This window comes from Mustela nivalis, assembly GCF_964662115.1.
Source record: "Mustela nivalis genome assembly, chromosome: 10".
Lineage (NCBI taxonomy): Eukaryota > Metazoa > Chordata > Mammalia > Carnivora > Mustelidae > Mustela > Mustela nivalis.
Window position 1 is genome coordinate 97,596,897 of NC_139029.1, and position 17,622 is coordinate 97,614,518.

Below are 17,622 nucleotides of genomic sequence, written 5' to 3' on the forward strand. Positions count from 1 at the left end.
TGATGAATTGGATGTAGATGTAATGAGCCAAAGTTGCTTATAGAATTATTAGTTGCTTATAGAATTTACTACAAAAGGAAACCTAGAAGAAGCCCAGATGGAAGTTCTGGAACTCACTTTTATATACATTGATTTTGAAATGCCTTGGTGACTCAACATACTTGGTTCCTCCTCCCCTGCTAAACTGTAACAAAGTCAGGATTTTTTGTTTGTTTGTTTGTTTGTTTTGTTTTTGTTTTTTCATCAGTATATATCTGGAAACTACTATATTACCTGGTATATTACAGGTGTGCAATGGATTTGTTGACTGATTGATACAAAAAGCTTGAATTCTAGCTTATGGGGTGAGTTTATTGAAGAGCCTTGTGCTGTCAGTTTCAGCAGCTAGTACCTCCTCTAACGTGGCCACAGGAGATGCTTCCCCTCTGAATTCAGTTGACCTCAGCTTCAGCTCTGTCCTTTCCCCTTAAACACTGTGTCAGTCTTGCTGATAAAAACAGGCATCCCCAACCAATACAATCTCCTTTTGCCAGACTGATCCACACCATGTGGTTTCCCTCCAATGTATTCACCAATGTATGTCCATTCCAAAGTAATGACTTTCCTGTAGCCAGACTTATTGCCATATATTCCTGAGTAATCCATCCATAAGAAAACTCCTGAGGTCATCTGAGGATACTTTGAAAGGTCATCATCCGGATATTATTTATCTCTTACCAATTCCCCCATTCATGGTCTCTACCTCATGCCCCAGTAAATTTCTAAAACTTCTTTGTTCAATGTCTACTCTGGCATAAGTGTTATATAAAACATTGTAGTCTTCCAAGTGCAGTGTAACATTGACTCACAACAGAATAGCAACACAGCAGGTCTGATTTTCCCCATTAGTCCCATTATTTCTTGAACACACACAACCCTCATTCTAATAATAATAGCCTCTAATATTTATTGAGCACTTACTCTGCTCTGTGTGTTATTCTAAGTACTTGTTTTGATTTTGTTAATCCTCTCAACAATTTTATGAGGTAAGCATTGTTTCCACTTTATAGATGACAACACTAGGGCAAGAAAAGGTTAAGTACAGCAAGTACACCTGGCTTGAGTGTGGCAGGGCCAGGATTCACATTCAGGCAGTCTGGCTTCAGAGTCCTTACCCTTAACCACTGCACTTTGCTGTCTTTCTGCAGCTTTCCCCTAATACCTGGAAGCCAGGACAGTCAGGGTAAGGTAAAATTCAGTTTTTATTGGAATTCTTTGGAGCTTGTTTGTTTAGTCAGAAGCTTTAAAGATAATTTGTCTGAGTCCCAATGAAGTTTAAACATTTTTACTCTGGCATTTAGGTCTTCCTCAGTATGGCTCAGAATCATTATTCCCAGCCTTAGATCCCCATCCCAAGTATAGAAAAATTTTCTCACCAGTAGCTCCTCTCCAAGTTCCTATCTCAGAGTCTATGTGAATGCTCTCTGCTGTCTCCATGTAGAATTCCCTGTCTCCTTCAGAATCTGTCTTAAATGTCTCCTTTTTCATGAAACTTTTTCTCAGGCCCTCAACTCTTCATGTGAACCCATAGAGCACTTTATCTATATGGTTTCTGTGGTACTTGTTATACTTTAAAAATTATATTTATTTTGTAGGGTCATAATTGCACAGTTTTAGAGTCGAGATGAACCTTAACTGTTATTTATTATCTATTAACTATTATCTAACCCAACACATCTCATTCCTTTTTTAGAAATAATAATAATTTATTGAGACAAAATTAACCGCTTCAAGTGAAAAATTCAGTGGCATTTGGTGCATTCGCAATGTTGTATAACCTACCTCTAGCTTGTTCTAAGTCCAGACTAGAACCCCATACATATTAAGTAGTCTCTCCCTATTTCCATCTCCCCCAGTCCCTGGCAACCACCAATCTGCATTCCATCTCTATGAATATGTCACATAAATGGAACCATGCAACATGAAGCCTTTTATGTCTGTCCTGTCTTAGCATAATGTTTCAGAAGTTCATTCACATTGTATGTTCATTCACCTATATCAGTACTTTCAAAAAATAAATGAATAATATTTCATGATATGCATGTGTTACAGTTTATCTCTTTACCCATCGATGGATGGAGTTTTTCCAGGTTTTTTTTTTTTTTTAATACAGTCCTTTTGGAACAGTTATTTGTAACTACCTAATCTTTTTTTGAGTTCTAGCCTCATTCCTTTTAAAATGAATTATTATTAGAAACCAGATGTGTAATATATACAAATGGATCTTCATAGATATAAGTAGTAGGAATGGAGCTTCTCAAATTGGAGTCTGGTGTGTGGCCCTTGTTTTGGAAATTAGACCACATGGCCCTTCCATGTGGTCTGCAGTTCTGTGTGGACCCAGTTTTAAGATTTTTTAATTTTTTTTTTTTTTAATTTGTCAGAGTGAGAGAGAGCAAATGCAGGCAAAGTGGCAGGCAGAAGCAGAGAGAGAAGCAGGCTCCCTGCTGAGCAAGGAGCCAGATACAGGACTTAATCCCAGGAACCTGGGATCATAATCTGAGCCAAAGGCAGTGGCTTAACCAACTGAGCCACCCCAGTGTCCCAGGACCCAGTTTTTAAGGCCTCTGAGGTACTTCATCTCTTCTGTTCTATATATGAAGAAACTGAAGCCCAGATTTGTATTGAAACCAAAAGGCTGGTTAGTGTGACAGTGCACCATCATCTGAACACATTTACATAACAAGAACATGATGTAGCAAGAATTAACCAAAGTGGGCTTAGATAACACATTTTCAGGATACATATTTTATAATGAATATCCTGCATTTTCGTTCAGGAAAATTTACAGGAAACCCAAGGAGCAAAACCTTAACTCCTGATTCTTGTAAATACAGTATTTTATCTTATTATGAGCGATTTATATATATATATAGTTCTATGGAAGTAGGTAAATCTACAACACAGTACAATGCAAAACCTTAACTGTGTTAGGATCAGTAGGAGAAACTTAAAAATTCTGATGCCTGGCCTCCATTCCAGCCCAATTAAAGCAGAATATCTGGGGCTGTAGACCAGGTATCAGAATTCTAAAAGATCTCCTCAGATGATTCTAATATTTAGGAGGGTTGGGAATCTCTGGCTTTGGCTTTTGTCACAGAGCATTACTCTTATTCATTCGTATATTCAGTTTATCTTTCCCATGAGGCCTGGTTTCCATGCCACACGACTCTCCCAAGCTACTCCAGTTTATGCCACTGCTCTCACCCTCTTCGGAAGAACTGGAGCACTTGTGAGTTTCACTCCTGCTCTTCATCCTTTCCTGACACGCATTGTATCTTGGCTCTTGTATGTGTTGATTTTGTGTGTCCAGTTGGAATACAAGGTCTTGGTGATCAGGAATAGAATCTGTACTCTCTCTGCCTCTGCTTCTCTTCTCATTTCTAAATCACCAGTCCTAAAACTTGTACTTCTTTGCTTTTAAAAGCATAGTTATCCTGCTACTGACCTCGGGTTGAAACTGTGTATTTCTGGAATGACTCTGAAGACTCAATGTTATACAAGGTGAATGTGAATATTCTTTGGAAGGTATTACACGCCATGTACATATAAAAGATCATACTGCTGTTGTGACTAGGAAGAAAAACAACTATTTTTATTTTTTTTTTTGCTTCCCCAGAAATATGCCATTGGGAATTATAGAAAAAAGGTAAATCTCAACCCCTTTTTCTGGATTAATTCAAATTTGCTTTTGTAGAAAAAAGATACACTGTCATTACTATTGGGAATTTACATACCTCATTTAATTCTCACAGTAGTTTTCCAGGAATTACCTTCATCTTATAGCTGAAAAGAACAATAGAATTATTTAGACCATACTTATAAATGGTATAATTTCAGCCCAGATTTGTTCCAGCCTAAAGTGCTTAAGAGTTTATAACAGTTATGATTGTGTAGGTAGGATTTTTTACTCCAGGTTTACAAAATTGATAATGTATGAAATGGTAAGTTTTCATGGAATAGTCTAAAAGGGATTTCCTACAAAGTAAATGTACCTGGGACTAAAAGATGGAGTGGTACTTGGTTTTTCTTAAAAGAGGTTCACCATCCCTATATGTGTGTTTCCAGGGTCTTGTGCCCTTTACCTCTTCCCGTTCTTTCTGTACTGTTTGTTGCATCAAGTATCTTGATGCAAGATACTTGAATGAAAGATACTTAGAGGGGATAAGCAAAGTGTGGAAAGAGACAGATAATTTGTCTATTGGTCTATTTGCTTTAAATCTAGAGATTCTTGCCAGTTTTGAACAGGAAACATGATAGCTTCCCAAGTAGAGAGACTTGAGAGACTCCAGAATGGCCTTACCAAAAATATTTGTCCAAGAGCATTGGAATTCCAAAACTAGAGACATATTTGTACCTCTTGGAAGGTTTTGAGAAGTCCACAGTTCCCAATATAAATAAAATGACTTTGGAAAGTTTGGTGACTCAAGCCAGTCATTTTGGGAACTAGGATAAGGGGCTGAAAGAGAAGAATGCAAAGGCTTCTTTGTTACAAAGAGCGGGGGCAGAGAGTGGTTGGGGCCCAGGACCTACTCTCCATGTCCACCACAATCAATCTCAACATTGCATCCTCCAGGAAGACTTGCTGAGGACCTTCTGAAATGAACAGCTCACTCCAGCCATACCTTGAACAAGCATCTTGAACAACCAACACTCCCTCTGAGGCCAGACTCAAACAATCTTTCTTAGCTTGCGACTCCTCAAACCCTTCCCAGCAGGGTAATGAATGAATAGAGGCTTCTGGCAAGCACCTGAAGGCCAACTTCTGTCTTTCAGGTTTGGATTTCAGGAAACAGCTTGGGAGGATGCTCTCCGGTCCCCACAACTGCTGGGACTTGTCTTGGGATTTGTGGGAGAGAGAGGGGAGGCTAAAAGGGATTAAAGCTGCTCTGAAACCTTGTAGCCGGAGGGGGATTTGGAGGTGGAAAAGGAGGGGGTAGATCAGCTCAGCTGCTTCACCTTCCCAGATAATCCATCACTGCCACTGTAGCTGCAGGAAAGCAGTCCCGTAACTGTCTGCCTGGAAGGAAGGATAACCTGCCGCTGGCTTTTATTTTCAGTTGAATTATAACACTTACCTTCTCATCTGGCCTTTCATCAGGAGGCTTAAGTGTTTTTCTTTCTGTGGGCCTTACTGGCCACGTTTCCCCATTCATTATCAGCATAGGGGCCTGCCATGCTGAACCCATGTGCAGCCTTCCACTCCCTACTTCCCATCCCCCAGGGGCTCCTTAGCAGCAACAATTTTCTAATTCAGAACAGACTCTCCTCTGAGCATTTGATCTTACAAGTACATTACAACTGGCTTTAACAGGAGTTACCAAAGGCAGGGATTTCAGAAACAAGATGTGAACTCCCCAAAAGATGGGGCACTAGAAATACCTTCAACATCTTTGAGTTTACCTGTAATACTTGGCTATATTACTTGGACATTTCTCTGTGCCTGGGACTAAGGGGAAAGGTGGCTGGGAATTTGGGGTCATTTGAAGATAATCATTAATAGGCTTGTTACCTTTAGGAGAGGATTGTGGAGTGTTTAGTGCCACTAGCACAAGACCTGTGAAGTCAGAATGCCTACATTCTGCTCCTGGTCTATTTAACCATGAGTAAGTGATTTAAGCTCTCTGTGCCTCAATTTCTTTATCTGTAAGATGGGAATAATAATACCCACTTCCTAAGATTGCTGTGTTAAATGTTATAATCCATTAAAAGTTCTTATCACAGAGTCTGACACAGAATGTGCTCAGTAAATATTAGGCATTATTGTTGACTCCTTTGTTCATAAAATGGTTACGGATTATCTGCATACTTGTTGGCTTTACATCCAAAATATATCTCAAACCCAACTGCTCCTCCATCTTCACTTTTAGTAGCCTTCAGCAAATCATGATCATGGTCCGTCTAAACTTTTCCTGTAGCCGCTTAATCTTCTACTCTTGTTCCTCTCAAATTCATTTCCACAGCAGAGACATATTTTAACAAGTTAAGCTGATCATATCACTTTCATGTTTAAAACTTCTCAGAGGGTTGTTCATTGATTGCAATGAGAACTTCTTTCCATGTCTTAAGAGGCCCTGTGTGATTTTGCTCCTAATTCTCAGTGTCAGATTGTTAATTTTCCTCCCTCCCTTCTTCCTCCTTTCTCCTCCTTCTCATTCTTCTCCTTTTTCATCTCCTTTCCCCCCCCTTCCTCACGTGCCTTTCTCACTCTCCTCCTTTTCTTTTTTCTCCTCTCCCCCTTCCTTACTGATTAACCTTCAGCCACAATGGCCTTCTAATTCAGAGACTGACTAGTTCCTTGGCAAACAACTCTTCTGAACTCTCAATTAGACCGAGACCCTAAAAGGAAACTTCTTATAAGCCCTTGCTAATAGGTATGGTCTTTGACTGAATCCTACTGGTAAAATGGGAGTGGAGGTGACAGGTATCACTTAGAATCCTGGACCATAAAGAACCTCCAGACATAACCTTTTCTTTCTTCATCCATTAGCTGGATGTTGATGTGGATGAGAGCCTCAGACATCTTTAAGTAAATGGAAAATAAGTTTTTACTCTCTTGAGCTGCTGAGATTTTAAAGTTTAATTATTATAATAGCGAGTATTACCGTAACTAATACACCCTTTTTCTGTTTTTCAAACTCTTTCTGCTTTTATTCACTGCAGTTGCTATTTCATCTCCCTGAAATATTTATTTCCCAGCTCTTTTTATGATGGGGTCATGGATTCTTCACATCTTAGCTCAAATATTAATGACTCAGTGTTCCCATAGTCCCCCTGCCTGAAATGACTATCTTCTCTCTTATCATGTTTACTTCAGTCAGAGCATTTTCCCAGCTTATATTTCCCTTTTTATTGTCTGTCTCATTCACCAGAATGTAAGAAACAGGTTCGCATCATCTGTCTTGTTCAGTATGGGATCCTCAGGGACTGGAATATTGCCTGAAAATAAATAAATGAATTGAATGAACAAGTAGAAAAAAAATATTTAATAGACTCTGAGCAGTATCTTGGGACCAAAAGAAAATTTGATCTATTTGGTGATAAGAAAATATATTTTTTATGACAAGTAAATTAGAGTTCTCCAGAGAAAAAGAACCAATAGGTTATATATATTGGCCCATATGTATAATATATCACATATATATGAGATATAGAACTAGTAAAGGATGTATATGTATACATATATATATATATATATAGAGAGAGAGAGAGAGATCTTCTTGACTTATGATGGGGTTGTATCCCAATTAACCAATCATAAGTTGGAAATATCATGTGGAAAGTACATTTAACATACCTAACCTACCCAACATCGTACCTCAGCCTAGCTAACCTTAAACATGCTCAGAATACTGATATAAGCCTATATTTAAGCAACATCTTCTAACAAACCCTTTTTTATAATAAAATGTTGTAGACCTTATGTAATTTATTGACTACTGTACTGAAAGTGATAAACAGAATGGCTATATGGGTACAGAATGGTTGTCAGTGTATCAGTTGTTCACCCTTGTGATCAGCTGATTGACTGGGAGCTGTCTCTTGCTGCTACTGCCCAGCATTGCTAGCCTGGGAAAAGAGCAAAATTCAAAATTCAGAGTATATACAGTTTATACTGAATGTGTATTAATTTTGCACCATTTTTGTTTTTCTATATATATATATATGTATGTGTGTGTATATATATACACATATATATATACACAATATATATAATATAAAAATATATAATAGGTGTATACTGTGTATATATAACACACATATAAAATTATCTATGTAATATATAAGTATATATGATGTATATTGTATGTATATATGTAATGTGTAACACATATAACATATATATACATGCAGACGGATGTTGGAGATACTGCAAATTTGGTTCCAGACCACTGCAATAAAGCCAATATTGCAAAAAAGTGAGTCAAATGAATTTTTTGGTTTCCCAATGCATATAAAGTTATGTTTATACTATACTATAATCTATTAAGTATGCAATCGCAATGTCTAAAAATTCAATATGCTTATCTTAATTAAAAAATTTTTTTTGCTTAAAAATGCAAACCATAATCTGAACTTTTAGCAAATTATAATAGTTATCTTTTTTCTGGTGGAGGGTCTTGCCTCAATATTGATGGCTGCTGACTGCTCAGGGTGAGGGCTGCTGAAGGTTGGGGTGGCTGTGGCTATTTCTTAATATAAGACAACAGTGAAGTTTGCTACATTAACTGACTCTTCCTCTCATGAAAGATTTCTCTGTAGCATGCAATGCTGTTAGATATCATTTTACCCGCAGTAGAGCTTATTTAAAAACTGTAGTCAAGGGGCGCCTGGGTGACTCAGTGGGTTAAGCCTCTGCCTTCGGCTCAGGCCATGATCTTAGGGTCCTGGGATCAAGCCCCACAGCGGGCTCTCTGCTCAGCAGGGAGCCTGCTTCCCTTTCTCTCTTTCTCTCTCTCTGCCTGCCTCTCCATCTACTTGTGATCTCTCTTTGTCAAATAAATAAATAAAATCTTTAAAAAAAAACTGTATTAGTCAATCCTTTCAAACCTAGCAGCTGTTTAATCAATCAAGTTTATGTAATATTTTAAATCCTTGGTTGTCATTTCAGCAATCTTCACCAGGAGTAAAATTCATCTCAAGAAACCGCTTTCTTTCCTCATCGGTAAGAAGCAACTCCTTATCTGTGAAAATTTTCTCATGAGATTGCATCAGTTTAGTGACATCATAAGGCTCTACTTCTAATTCTGGTTCTCTTGATTATGCCATCTCATTTCCAGTCACTTTCTCCACTGAGTCATCCATGAAGGTTTGGAACCACCTTCTTCCAAACTCTTCCTTATGTTGATATTTTAACCCCTTCCCATGAATCACAAATGTTCTTAATGGCATCTTAAATGATAAATTCGTTCCAGAAGGTTTTCCATTTACTTTGCCTAGATCCATCAGAGGAATTACTATATATGGCAGCTATAGCCTTACGAAATGTATTTCTTAAATACTAAGATTTGAAAGATATAATGACTCCTTAATCAGTGGTCTGGAGAATAGATGTTGTGTTTGCAAGCATGAAAACAACATTAATCTCTGGTATATCTCCATCAGAGCTCTTGGGTGACCAGGTATGTTGCCAGTAAGCCATATTGTTTTGAAAGGAATCTTTCTTTGAACACTAGGTCTCAAAAATGGGCTTAAAATGTTCAGTAAACAATGTTATAAACAGGTTTACTGTCGTCCAGCCTTTATTGTTCCATTTATAGAGCACAGGCAGAGTAGAATTAGCATGATTCTTAAGGATCTTAGGATTTTCAGAATGGTCAATGAGTACTGGCTTCCACTTTAATTCATCAGCTGCATTAGCCCCTATCAAGAGTGTCAGACTGTTCTTTGAAGCATCAAAGCTCAACATCTCTCTAGCTATGGCAGATGGCTTCTTTTTCCTATAGGGGATTGTTTTGTATGCACTGACAATCTGTCATTTAGTGTAGCCACCTTCGTTAATTATCTTGGCTGGATCTTCTGGAGAACTTGTTGCAGCTTCTGTATCAGTACTTGCAGTGTCACCTTGCACATTTAAATGGTGGAGAAGGCTTCTTTCCTTAGACCTCATGATCTTATCTTTGTTAGCTTCAGACTTTCCTTCTACAGCTTCCTTACCTCTTAGTCTTGATAGAATTGAAGAGAGTTAGGGCCTTACTGTGGGTTTAGCTTTATCTTAAGGGAATACTGTGGCTGGTTTGCTCCTTCATCAGAACTTTCTCCACATTAATTATAAAGTCCGTTCCACTTTCTGATCATTAGCATGTTCACTGGTGTAGCACTTTTAATTTCCTCTAAGAACTTTTCCTTTGCTTTTACAACTTGGTTAACTGATGCAAGAGATGTAGTTTTTGGCCTATCTTGGCTTTCAACATTTGTTCCTTGCTAAGCTTAATCATTTCTACCTTTTGATGTAAAGTGAAAGATATGTGATTCTTCCTTCCACTTGAACAGTTAGAGGTCATTGTAGGGTGGTTAATTGGCCTGATTCCAATATTATTGTGTTTCAGGGCCTAGGGAGGTCGGAGGAAAGGGAAAGAGGTGGGGGAATATCCAGTCAGTGGAGTTAAGTTTGCTGTCTTACATAGGCAGTTGTTGGCGCCCCATAACAATTTCAACAGTAACAGGAAAGATTGCTGATCACAGATCACCATAACAGACACAATAGTAATGAAAATTTTGAAATATTGGAAGAATTACCAAAATTTGATAAAGAGACATGAAATGAGCAAATACTATTGGAAAAATGGTACTGATAGACTTGTTCCATGCAGTGTTGCTATAAACCTTCAATTTGCAATGGAATATCTATGAAACACAATAATGCAAAGTGCAACAAAATGAGATATGCCTGTAGATAGATAGATGGGTGGGTAGATAGATAGATAGATAGAGAGAGTGATTATGGAATCTGAGCAGTCCCTCAATCTGTTAAATTCTAGTCCAAGTCCAAAGGCCTGAGAACTAGGTGTGCCAGTGGTGTTAATCCCAGTTCAAGGGCAGGAGAGTACCAGTGTTCTAGCTCAACAGACAGGTAGGAAGAAGACAGTTCCTTTTTTTGTCTGCATCTTGTTCTATTCCCGCCCGCAGTGGATTGGATGATACTTGCCTATATTGAGGAAGGCAATCTACTTCTGATTCAACCTACTTCTAATTCTGATGCTAATCTCATTTGAAGACACACCCAGATAATGTTTAATCTGGGCACCCCTTGGTCCCATGCAGTTGACACATAAAATTAACCATCATAAGAATGATTAACAGGAATTGTACCTTTCTAAGAATGTATACATTAATAGAAAATTAATATACAACATGGACTAAAATGGCATGGCATACATTTAAAAAAAGAAGAGTTGAAAGAATATAGAAAACCTTATAAGAATTTATAAGGTAGCTATTATTATCTCCATTGTATAGATGAGGGTAGAGGCTCAGAGCATTTCCCTTACCTGGCCAAAAATTACACATCTAGTAAACGATTAAGTTAGGGAGGGCTGCAAGCCAATCTTTTGACTCCAAATCCTATGTTCCTCAAAACAAGATACAACTTTATTTTTTCTTCAGATTTTGCATATCACTAAATATCCAGTTTATTTTTTTAAATTAAAAAAATTTTTTTTCAATATCCAGTTTAAATATCACTTCTCAGTGTGCTTGGATGGCTCAGTCAGTTAAATGTCTGCTTTTGGCTCAGGTCATGATCTCAGGTTTCTGGGATCGAGCACGGAGCCTGCATCTCCTTCTCTCTCTGTTCCTTCCCTTCTTGTGTCCTCTGTCTTTCAAATAAATAAATAAAATCTTAAAAAAAAATCACTTCTTCCCATAAGATATGCCCTGGTATATGTAATACATACCTTCATGAATGAAACACTGAGCAATAAATGTATTGCTGCCTGTATAGTCATTGTATATTTAAATGTATTCTCACTATACTTGTCCTCCATTTGTTTTTCACTCATTTGTTCATTTTTCCTTTTATCCATTTAATCATTCAACAAATACTGCTTAGAGCTAATATATGCTAGGCGCTATGACTGAAAAAGGAAATAAATGATTCTTACCCTTGAGAACTTAAAATTATTGAAAATGATAGATGACCAAGCCTCTTGGATCATGAAGAAAGAAGACATGGGCTAAAGATAGTGTTACTCAGGTCTCAAATGAAACTGTTTATTTGCTTCAACTTCTCGTTTCTAGATTTATCTTACAGAAAAGAGAAATTAGCTTCTCCATTACTTACATTCTTCTGTTTTCTAGTAACTGTACCATTTCTAATTGGTACTTTGACCTAATCCAAAATACTTGAATAGCAAGAAAAGTGTACTTATTTAATCATGGATCTTAAATCTGTCTGCAGTGAATAATTATGAAACCAGAGAGGGAAAATGACTATAATAGTATTTCAATTCAACTGAATTGCATAAATTAAATTACTACTGTTCATACCAAGAATATTAAGCTCTTATGTGTTATTCTTTAACATTAGATTGTGTCCAAATTATGTGGAAAATAGATGGGAGACTTTTCATTGACCATATTCCTTTCACTTGAGATGTCCCAGAGGGGCTCCAGAGGAAGACTGGGTGCCTACATGTGATGCCATTACATAAATGAGATACACCTGCCACTTCATTCAGTTCAGCTTTGCTCTGGGGAAGGGGCAGATTTCTTGCAAATTCATTTGTATCTTAGTTAAAAATTGCCAGGTGCCTGGGTGGCTCAGTGGGTTAAAGTCTCTGCCATCAGCTCAGGTCATGATCTCAGGGTCCTGGGATCGAGCCCCGCATTGGGCTCTCTGATCAGCAGGGAGCCTGCTTCCCTCTCCCCCTCTGCCTGCATCTCTGCCTACTTGTGATCTCTCTTTCTCTGTTAAATAAATAAAATAAAATCTTTAAAAAAATTGCCTTCAATTCGGGGGAAAAGGTGGAATTTTGCATATCTCTTGATACTGAACAGATTTTCTTCTTTGAAAGGTGAAGCATCTGGAATATGTAAATGGAATGAATGCAGAGTCATTTTTCTTTTAAAATTTTATTTTTTATTTATTTTACAGAGAGAGTGATATCACAAGCCGGCAGAGAGACAGGCAGAAAGAGAGGGGGAAAGGGGCTCCCTGCCCAGCAGAGAGCCTGATGCGGGCCTTGACCCCAGGACCCTGGGATAATGACCTGAGCCGAAGGCAGAGGCTTAACCCACTGAGTCACCCAGGCGCCCATCATTTTCCCTTTAAAGTAGGGAACGAGTAGTGAAGATAGAACTGAATAAGAGGACTCACATTTGTGCTTAGATAGTTGTACATCAGTCTTTTTGTGGAGACTTTTGGTCTTGTCCCCTATAAGTATACTCAGCAACAAGTTCTCCCCCTACCCACATTCCTTCATTTCTAAACCTTTGTTTATCTTCAGGTATTTGGGGAACACAGGAACACATGTTGAACACATATGTTCATGTTTTATTGATAATTAACTTTTCAAATATGTTATCTTGTAAGAATGATTTGAGTCTTATTTAGTAGCCTTATTTTCTTAGATAGGGGGAAATTCCAATTTCTCTAAAATGAATAAGATCCCCTGTCATTCTAGTTGGCATTGAACCCATAGCACAGTTGAACATAGGTATTTAGAAATTGAGTTTGGAATTGGGCCCTTAGAAATAGAATGAGATTCAGGTTTCTAGATTCAGCAATTGTTTCTCATCTGTTTCAAGAAAAAAATTAGTATCTTGATTCCTGAGTTTGCTTTTACAGGAATGTTCAGATGAGAAGACTAGTGACCAAGCTAAATCACAAATTTGAAAAGGTGGTAGTTTTCACTTCTTCGGACCAAGGATGTTATTGGAAATTGAAGCTACCTTGAAGGATTTTATGGACTACAGAACTTTTTAGCCTGGCCTATAAACCTATGAAAGAAGATTGAAATAATTTTTAAAAACATGACATTTAAATTCCCATTTAGAATAAATATTTCTTTTGCCTTGTTAAATTCAAGAGAGACTTTTCTTGAACTGAAATATTCTTCTTCACTGTGGGGGTATTAACACCAGAAGGGACAGAGTTTGGAGAATATAACCTTGGGCAGGATGCTGTATCATGGCACTCTCTTTTGCCCGACAACATCACCCTTTCTGATGAACACTGGGGAAGAATGTGGGGTTGAAGAAGGCTTGGTGGGGAATAGGCAGTAATTTTCTGCTCTGAGCTCAGAGCAGAACAGCTATTCTAGGATGGTAAAGGGAAGGTGAATTCATGTCCTCAGGGAGCGAATGCATCACCCTCTCCTAAAACCCATTTGATTCCTAAAGACTAGAAACTGAATGACTGGTAATGAGAAGCTGAGGGGGTAATCGTTTCCATGTTTGATATGTAGTAGTTGAGAACTAGTGTTCTCCTATTTAGACACAGAGGCACTTTTCTGCATAGGTGCTGTGGCAGATTGTACTATCCAGTTATGGCTTCTTATATATTCTACATGATCTTCCTATAATGTGATGTTGACATTCCTCCATTTAGAAGCAAGGTCTATGTACTCTGCCCTTAAACCCTAGTGGAATTTCATAACTGCAATATATAGCAGAAATGATGTTGCATAAATTGTGATGCCAAATCACAAAAGGCTTCTGTCTGTCTTGCTTTTTCTTTGGATGCTCAACCTTCAAACACGCCAGTGTGCTGTGAGAAAACCCAAAGTAGTTCACACAAAGACTTCATGGAGAGGCCCAGGTGGAAAGGAACTGAAACTCCTAGCCAGCAGCCAGAATGAACCAAAATACTTGTGAGTTAGTGAGCCATGAGATGCTTCCAGCCTCCATTTTCTATCTAGATGATACCAACTAGAGCAAAGGTTAGCTACTCTAACTAAGCCCTACCCAAATTGCAGATTTTAGAGCAAAATACGTGTTACAGTTATTTTACAACTTTTGGGGTGGTCTGTTACACAGCATTAGAGAGCAGGAATAGAGATCACTAAATGTAAATCTTCAGAGTTCTTCCAGTCCTCTCAAGTATTTATACCAACAACTTTTCTTATCATAGGTCTTAAATTCAAGTCCAAGAAAACCTACTATTAACATAATACTTTTTAGTGGCCTCAAATTGTATATGTGTTGTTTGTCTGTATTTGACAGTCTCATTTATTCTTATGTCCATAAAAGTCAGGGAGAGAATAATTGTGATTGTCCTTGGTGTGACTTTTAAAAGGGTCTGTTTGAGATGAGCCACTGGGTACAGTTAGAGAAAATAAAGGACCGTTTGGCAATTGTGTTTACACTTCCGGTAGCCACTTGCAAGCTCTTAGTGTCACTGTTTTAATATTTTAGTCATAATCCAAATTTGCCTTTGTGACAAAACAGCCTGGCCAGTTTTTCTCTAAAAGCAAGTCTATAAAATTAATAATAAAAAAATTCCACTAATTCTAACTTTACTAGGTGTTCTTAAAAAAAAAAAAAAGTCACTCCTAAATTGGTAAAATCTACAGGCTACCAAAGAAATCCAGTTACTATAACCAACCCTATAGAGAAATCCTGAAAAAGAAGATTTGAAAACAAATTAATAGGGGGTATGGGGATAGTATGGGGGGAGAGAAAGTGCACAAGAGAGAAGGGAAGGGAAACAGTTGTACAGCACTCGTTCATGGTATAAGATCAGTGAGTGGACATCAGTGGGGAGGATGAATCATGATGATGATAGGGATTATGGCCAGATAATTTAAAAAATCACATATTATCCTGAAATTATTTCTATTAAGTCTTACCATGTACTTAGAGCCATGGACTTTTTAGATCTTTTCCTTTAAAAAACCCAACCAAGGACCAGTCCCTTTCTATCCTGCTGAACTAACTGCCATGTTTCCAACAGGAAGGGGCTCTTGCCACCTTGTTCTTTCCTTCATGGCTTCAGTATGTTTTGAACAGCTACTTCATTTTTGTAATCTGCTTTCCAACCTCTCTCTGATTTTCTCCATTTCTACATACTATTATACATTTTCTTCATATAGTTCATACCAAGATTTTAGACTGGGGGGTTAGTACTTCCCTTTGGCTCTGCTTCATTCTTTCCCCTACACTTGGATCTCACATACTTGATAATGGTGTTTCCAGTCCTTCTGGATCCAGTCTAGGGTTGTCCCTACTGTCCTACTGACCGTAATTTCATGTGCTGGTGTTCTTGACTCTGCCATTGAGACCTACCCAGGGACTAATTTAAGAGTAATCTAAGCAGACCCTTGTTTCACAGATAGGAACTGAGGCCCCCCCAAAGAGGAGAGTCCTATACAGTGTCACATACCCAGTACTAGAAAGATCAGGGCTGTTCTTCTGGTCTCTTGAACCCAATCATTTTCTAGTTTTTGTTTTGTTTTGTTTTGTTTTATTTTGTTTTTTTACATATCACTGTGTTTTCTTCCTTACACTTAAAAATTGGTGTGTGTCTCACTGCAGTGAATGACCGTAGGTTTGTAGAAAGATGCAACAACAATTGATACAAATTTCCCCAGGCTTACACCTTTAAAAACTTTTTCTCCTCAGTCTGTGTATGGTTAGACTCGATAGCTTTCTTATCTTGCCCATAGGTTCATCTAGAGTTTGATATCACTTTTGCACTAAAATCCCACCCCACCCCCCAAACTGGCTGAGCTTCTTGTTTATTTTTCTTCTTCTTTGGTTTTATATATGTAAAAACAGAACAAAAACCCATTGGGGGAAAAAAAGAGAACAGAACCACATTGTATACTATAACCAGATAGAATATTTGATTCTGATAGATAACATAGATAGTAACTTCACCATGGCAGAAGACCATACCAACATTAAAGGCTGTCTGTAATTGTACTGACTGCTACACTTCAGCCCAAAGAAACTCAGATGAAGAGACAAGCCAATTCTGGGCTGTAAGTACATCAGAGTCCTTCCCATGGGCACACTGGTAAGGCATGTTTTTTTGGAGTTCCTGGATTTAATAGATCTATTTGGCTGCAAGATGGAGATTTTATATTTAAAACCGACAAGTAGATCATGACAAAGACTAAAAATGCTTTCCAGTTTTCCAGCCAGAGTCCAACATAATGGCTTCCACAAAGAAGGGAGGTGAGAAGAAGAGCCATTCTGTCGTCAATGAGTTACTGATCAGAGAATGCACCATCAACAGTTACAAGCGCATCCATGGAATGGGTTTCAAGAAGTGTGCCCCTTGGGCTCTCAAAGAGATCTGGAAATTTGCCATGATGGAGATGGGAGCTCCAGGCTCAACAAAGCTGTTTTGGCCAAAGGAATAAGGAATGTTCTGTACTATGTCCATGTGTGGTTGTCCAGAAAATGTAACAAGGGTGAAGATTCAGCAAACAAACTCTATACATTGGTTAATTATGCACCTGTCACCACTTTCAAAAATCTGCTGACAGTTAATGTGGATGAGACCTAACCACTGATTGTCAAATAAAGGTATAAAATTGCAAAAAAAAAAAAAGTGCTTTCCAATTGATATAAAATACCTTGATATAAGAAAATAACCATTCTAAGAAATACAGGCAAAATAAGGTTGTCATTGAGTTACGTAAAATCCAGGTGAGAGGTAAGGAATTGAGGTTTTCACTCTGTCCTATTAAGTAAAAAGCTGAAGGAACTGAAAAATCAACAGTTCCTTTTTTTCTTTTTGAATGTAGCTTTCTTTTAAAAAAATGTAAATTCAGTTAGCTAACATATGGTAGTGTTCAATGGTTCATTAGTTACATATAGCACCCAGTGCTTATCACCTCACATGCACTCGTTAATGCCCATTACCCAGTACTTTTTAAGAGAAAGGGAAGCAAACCATAAGAGACTTCAATGATAGAGAACAAACTGAGGGTTGCTGGAGGGGAGGTAGATGAGAGGGTAAGTTAAATGGGTGATGGGTATTAAGAAAGGCACTTGTTATGATGGATATTGGGTGTTATAAGTAAGTGACGAATCACTAAATTCTACTTCTGAAACCAATATTATCGTGTACCTATTGGCTATCTGTATGTCTTCTTTGGAAAAATGTCTATTCAGAACCTTTGCCCATTTGTA

General features: G+C 37.9%; 1 pseudogene across 1 annotated transcript; it reads left to right on the top strand.

Annotated features, from left to right (window-relative positions):
- The first annotated feature begins 16,637 nt into the window (after positions 1–16,637).
- On the top strand, positions 16,638–17,015 carry LOC309843386 (large ribosomal subunit protein eL31 pseudogene; annotated as a pseudogene). Its single transcript has one exon. The product of its transcript is annotated as a large ribosomal subunit protein eL31 pseudogene (transcript).
- The last annotated feature ends 607 nt before the right edge of the window (positions 17,016–17,622 follow it).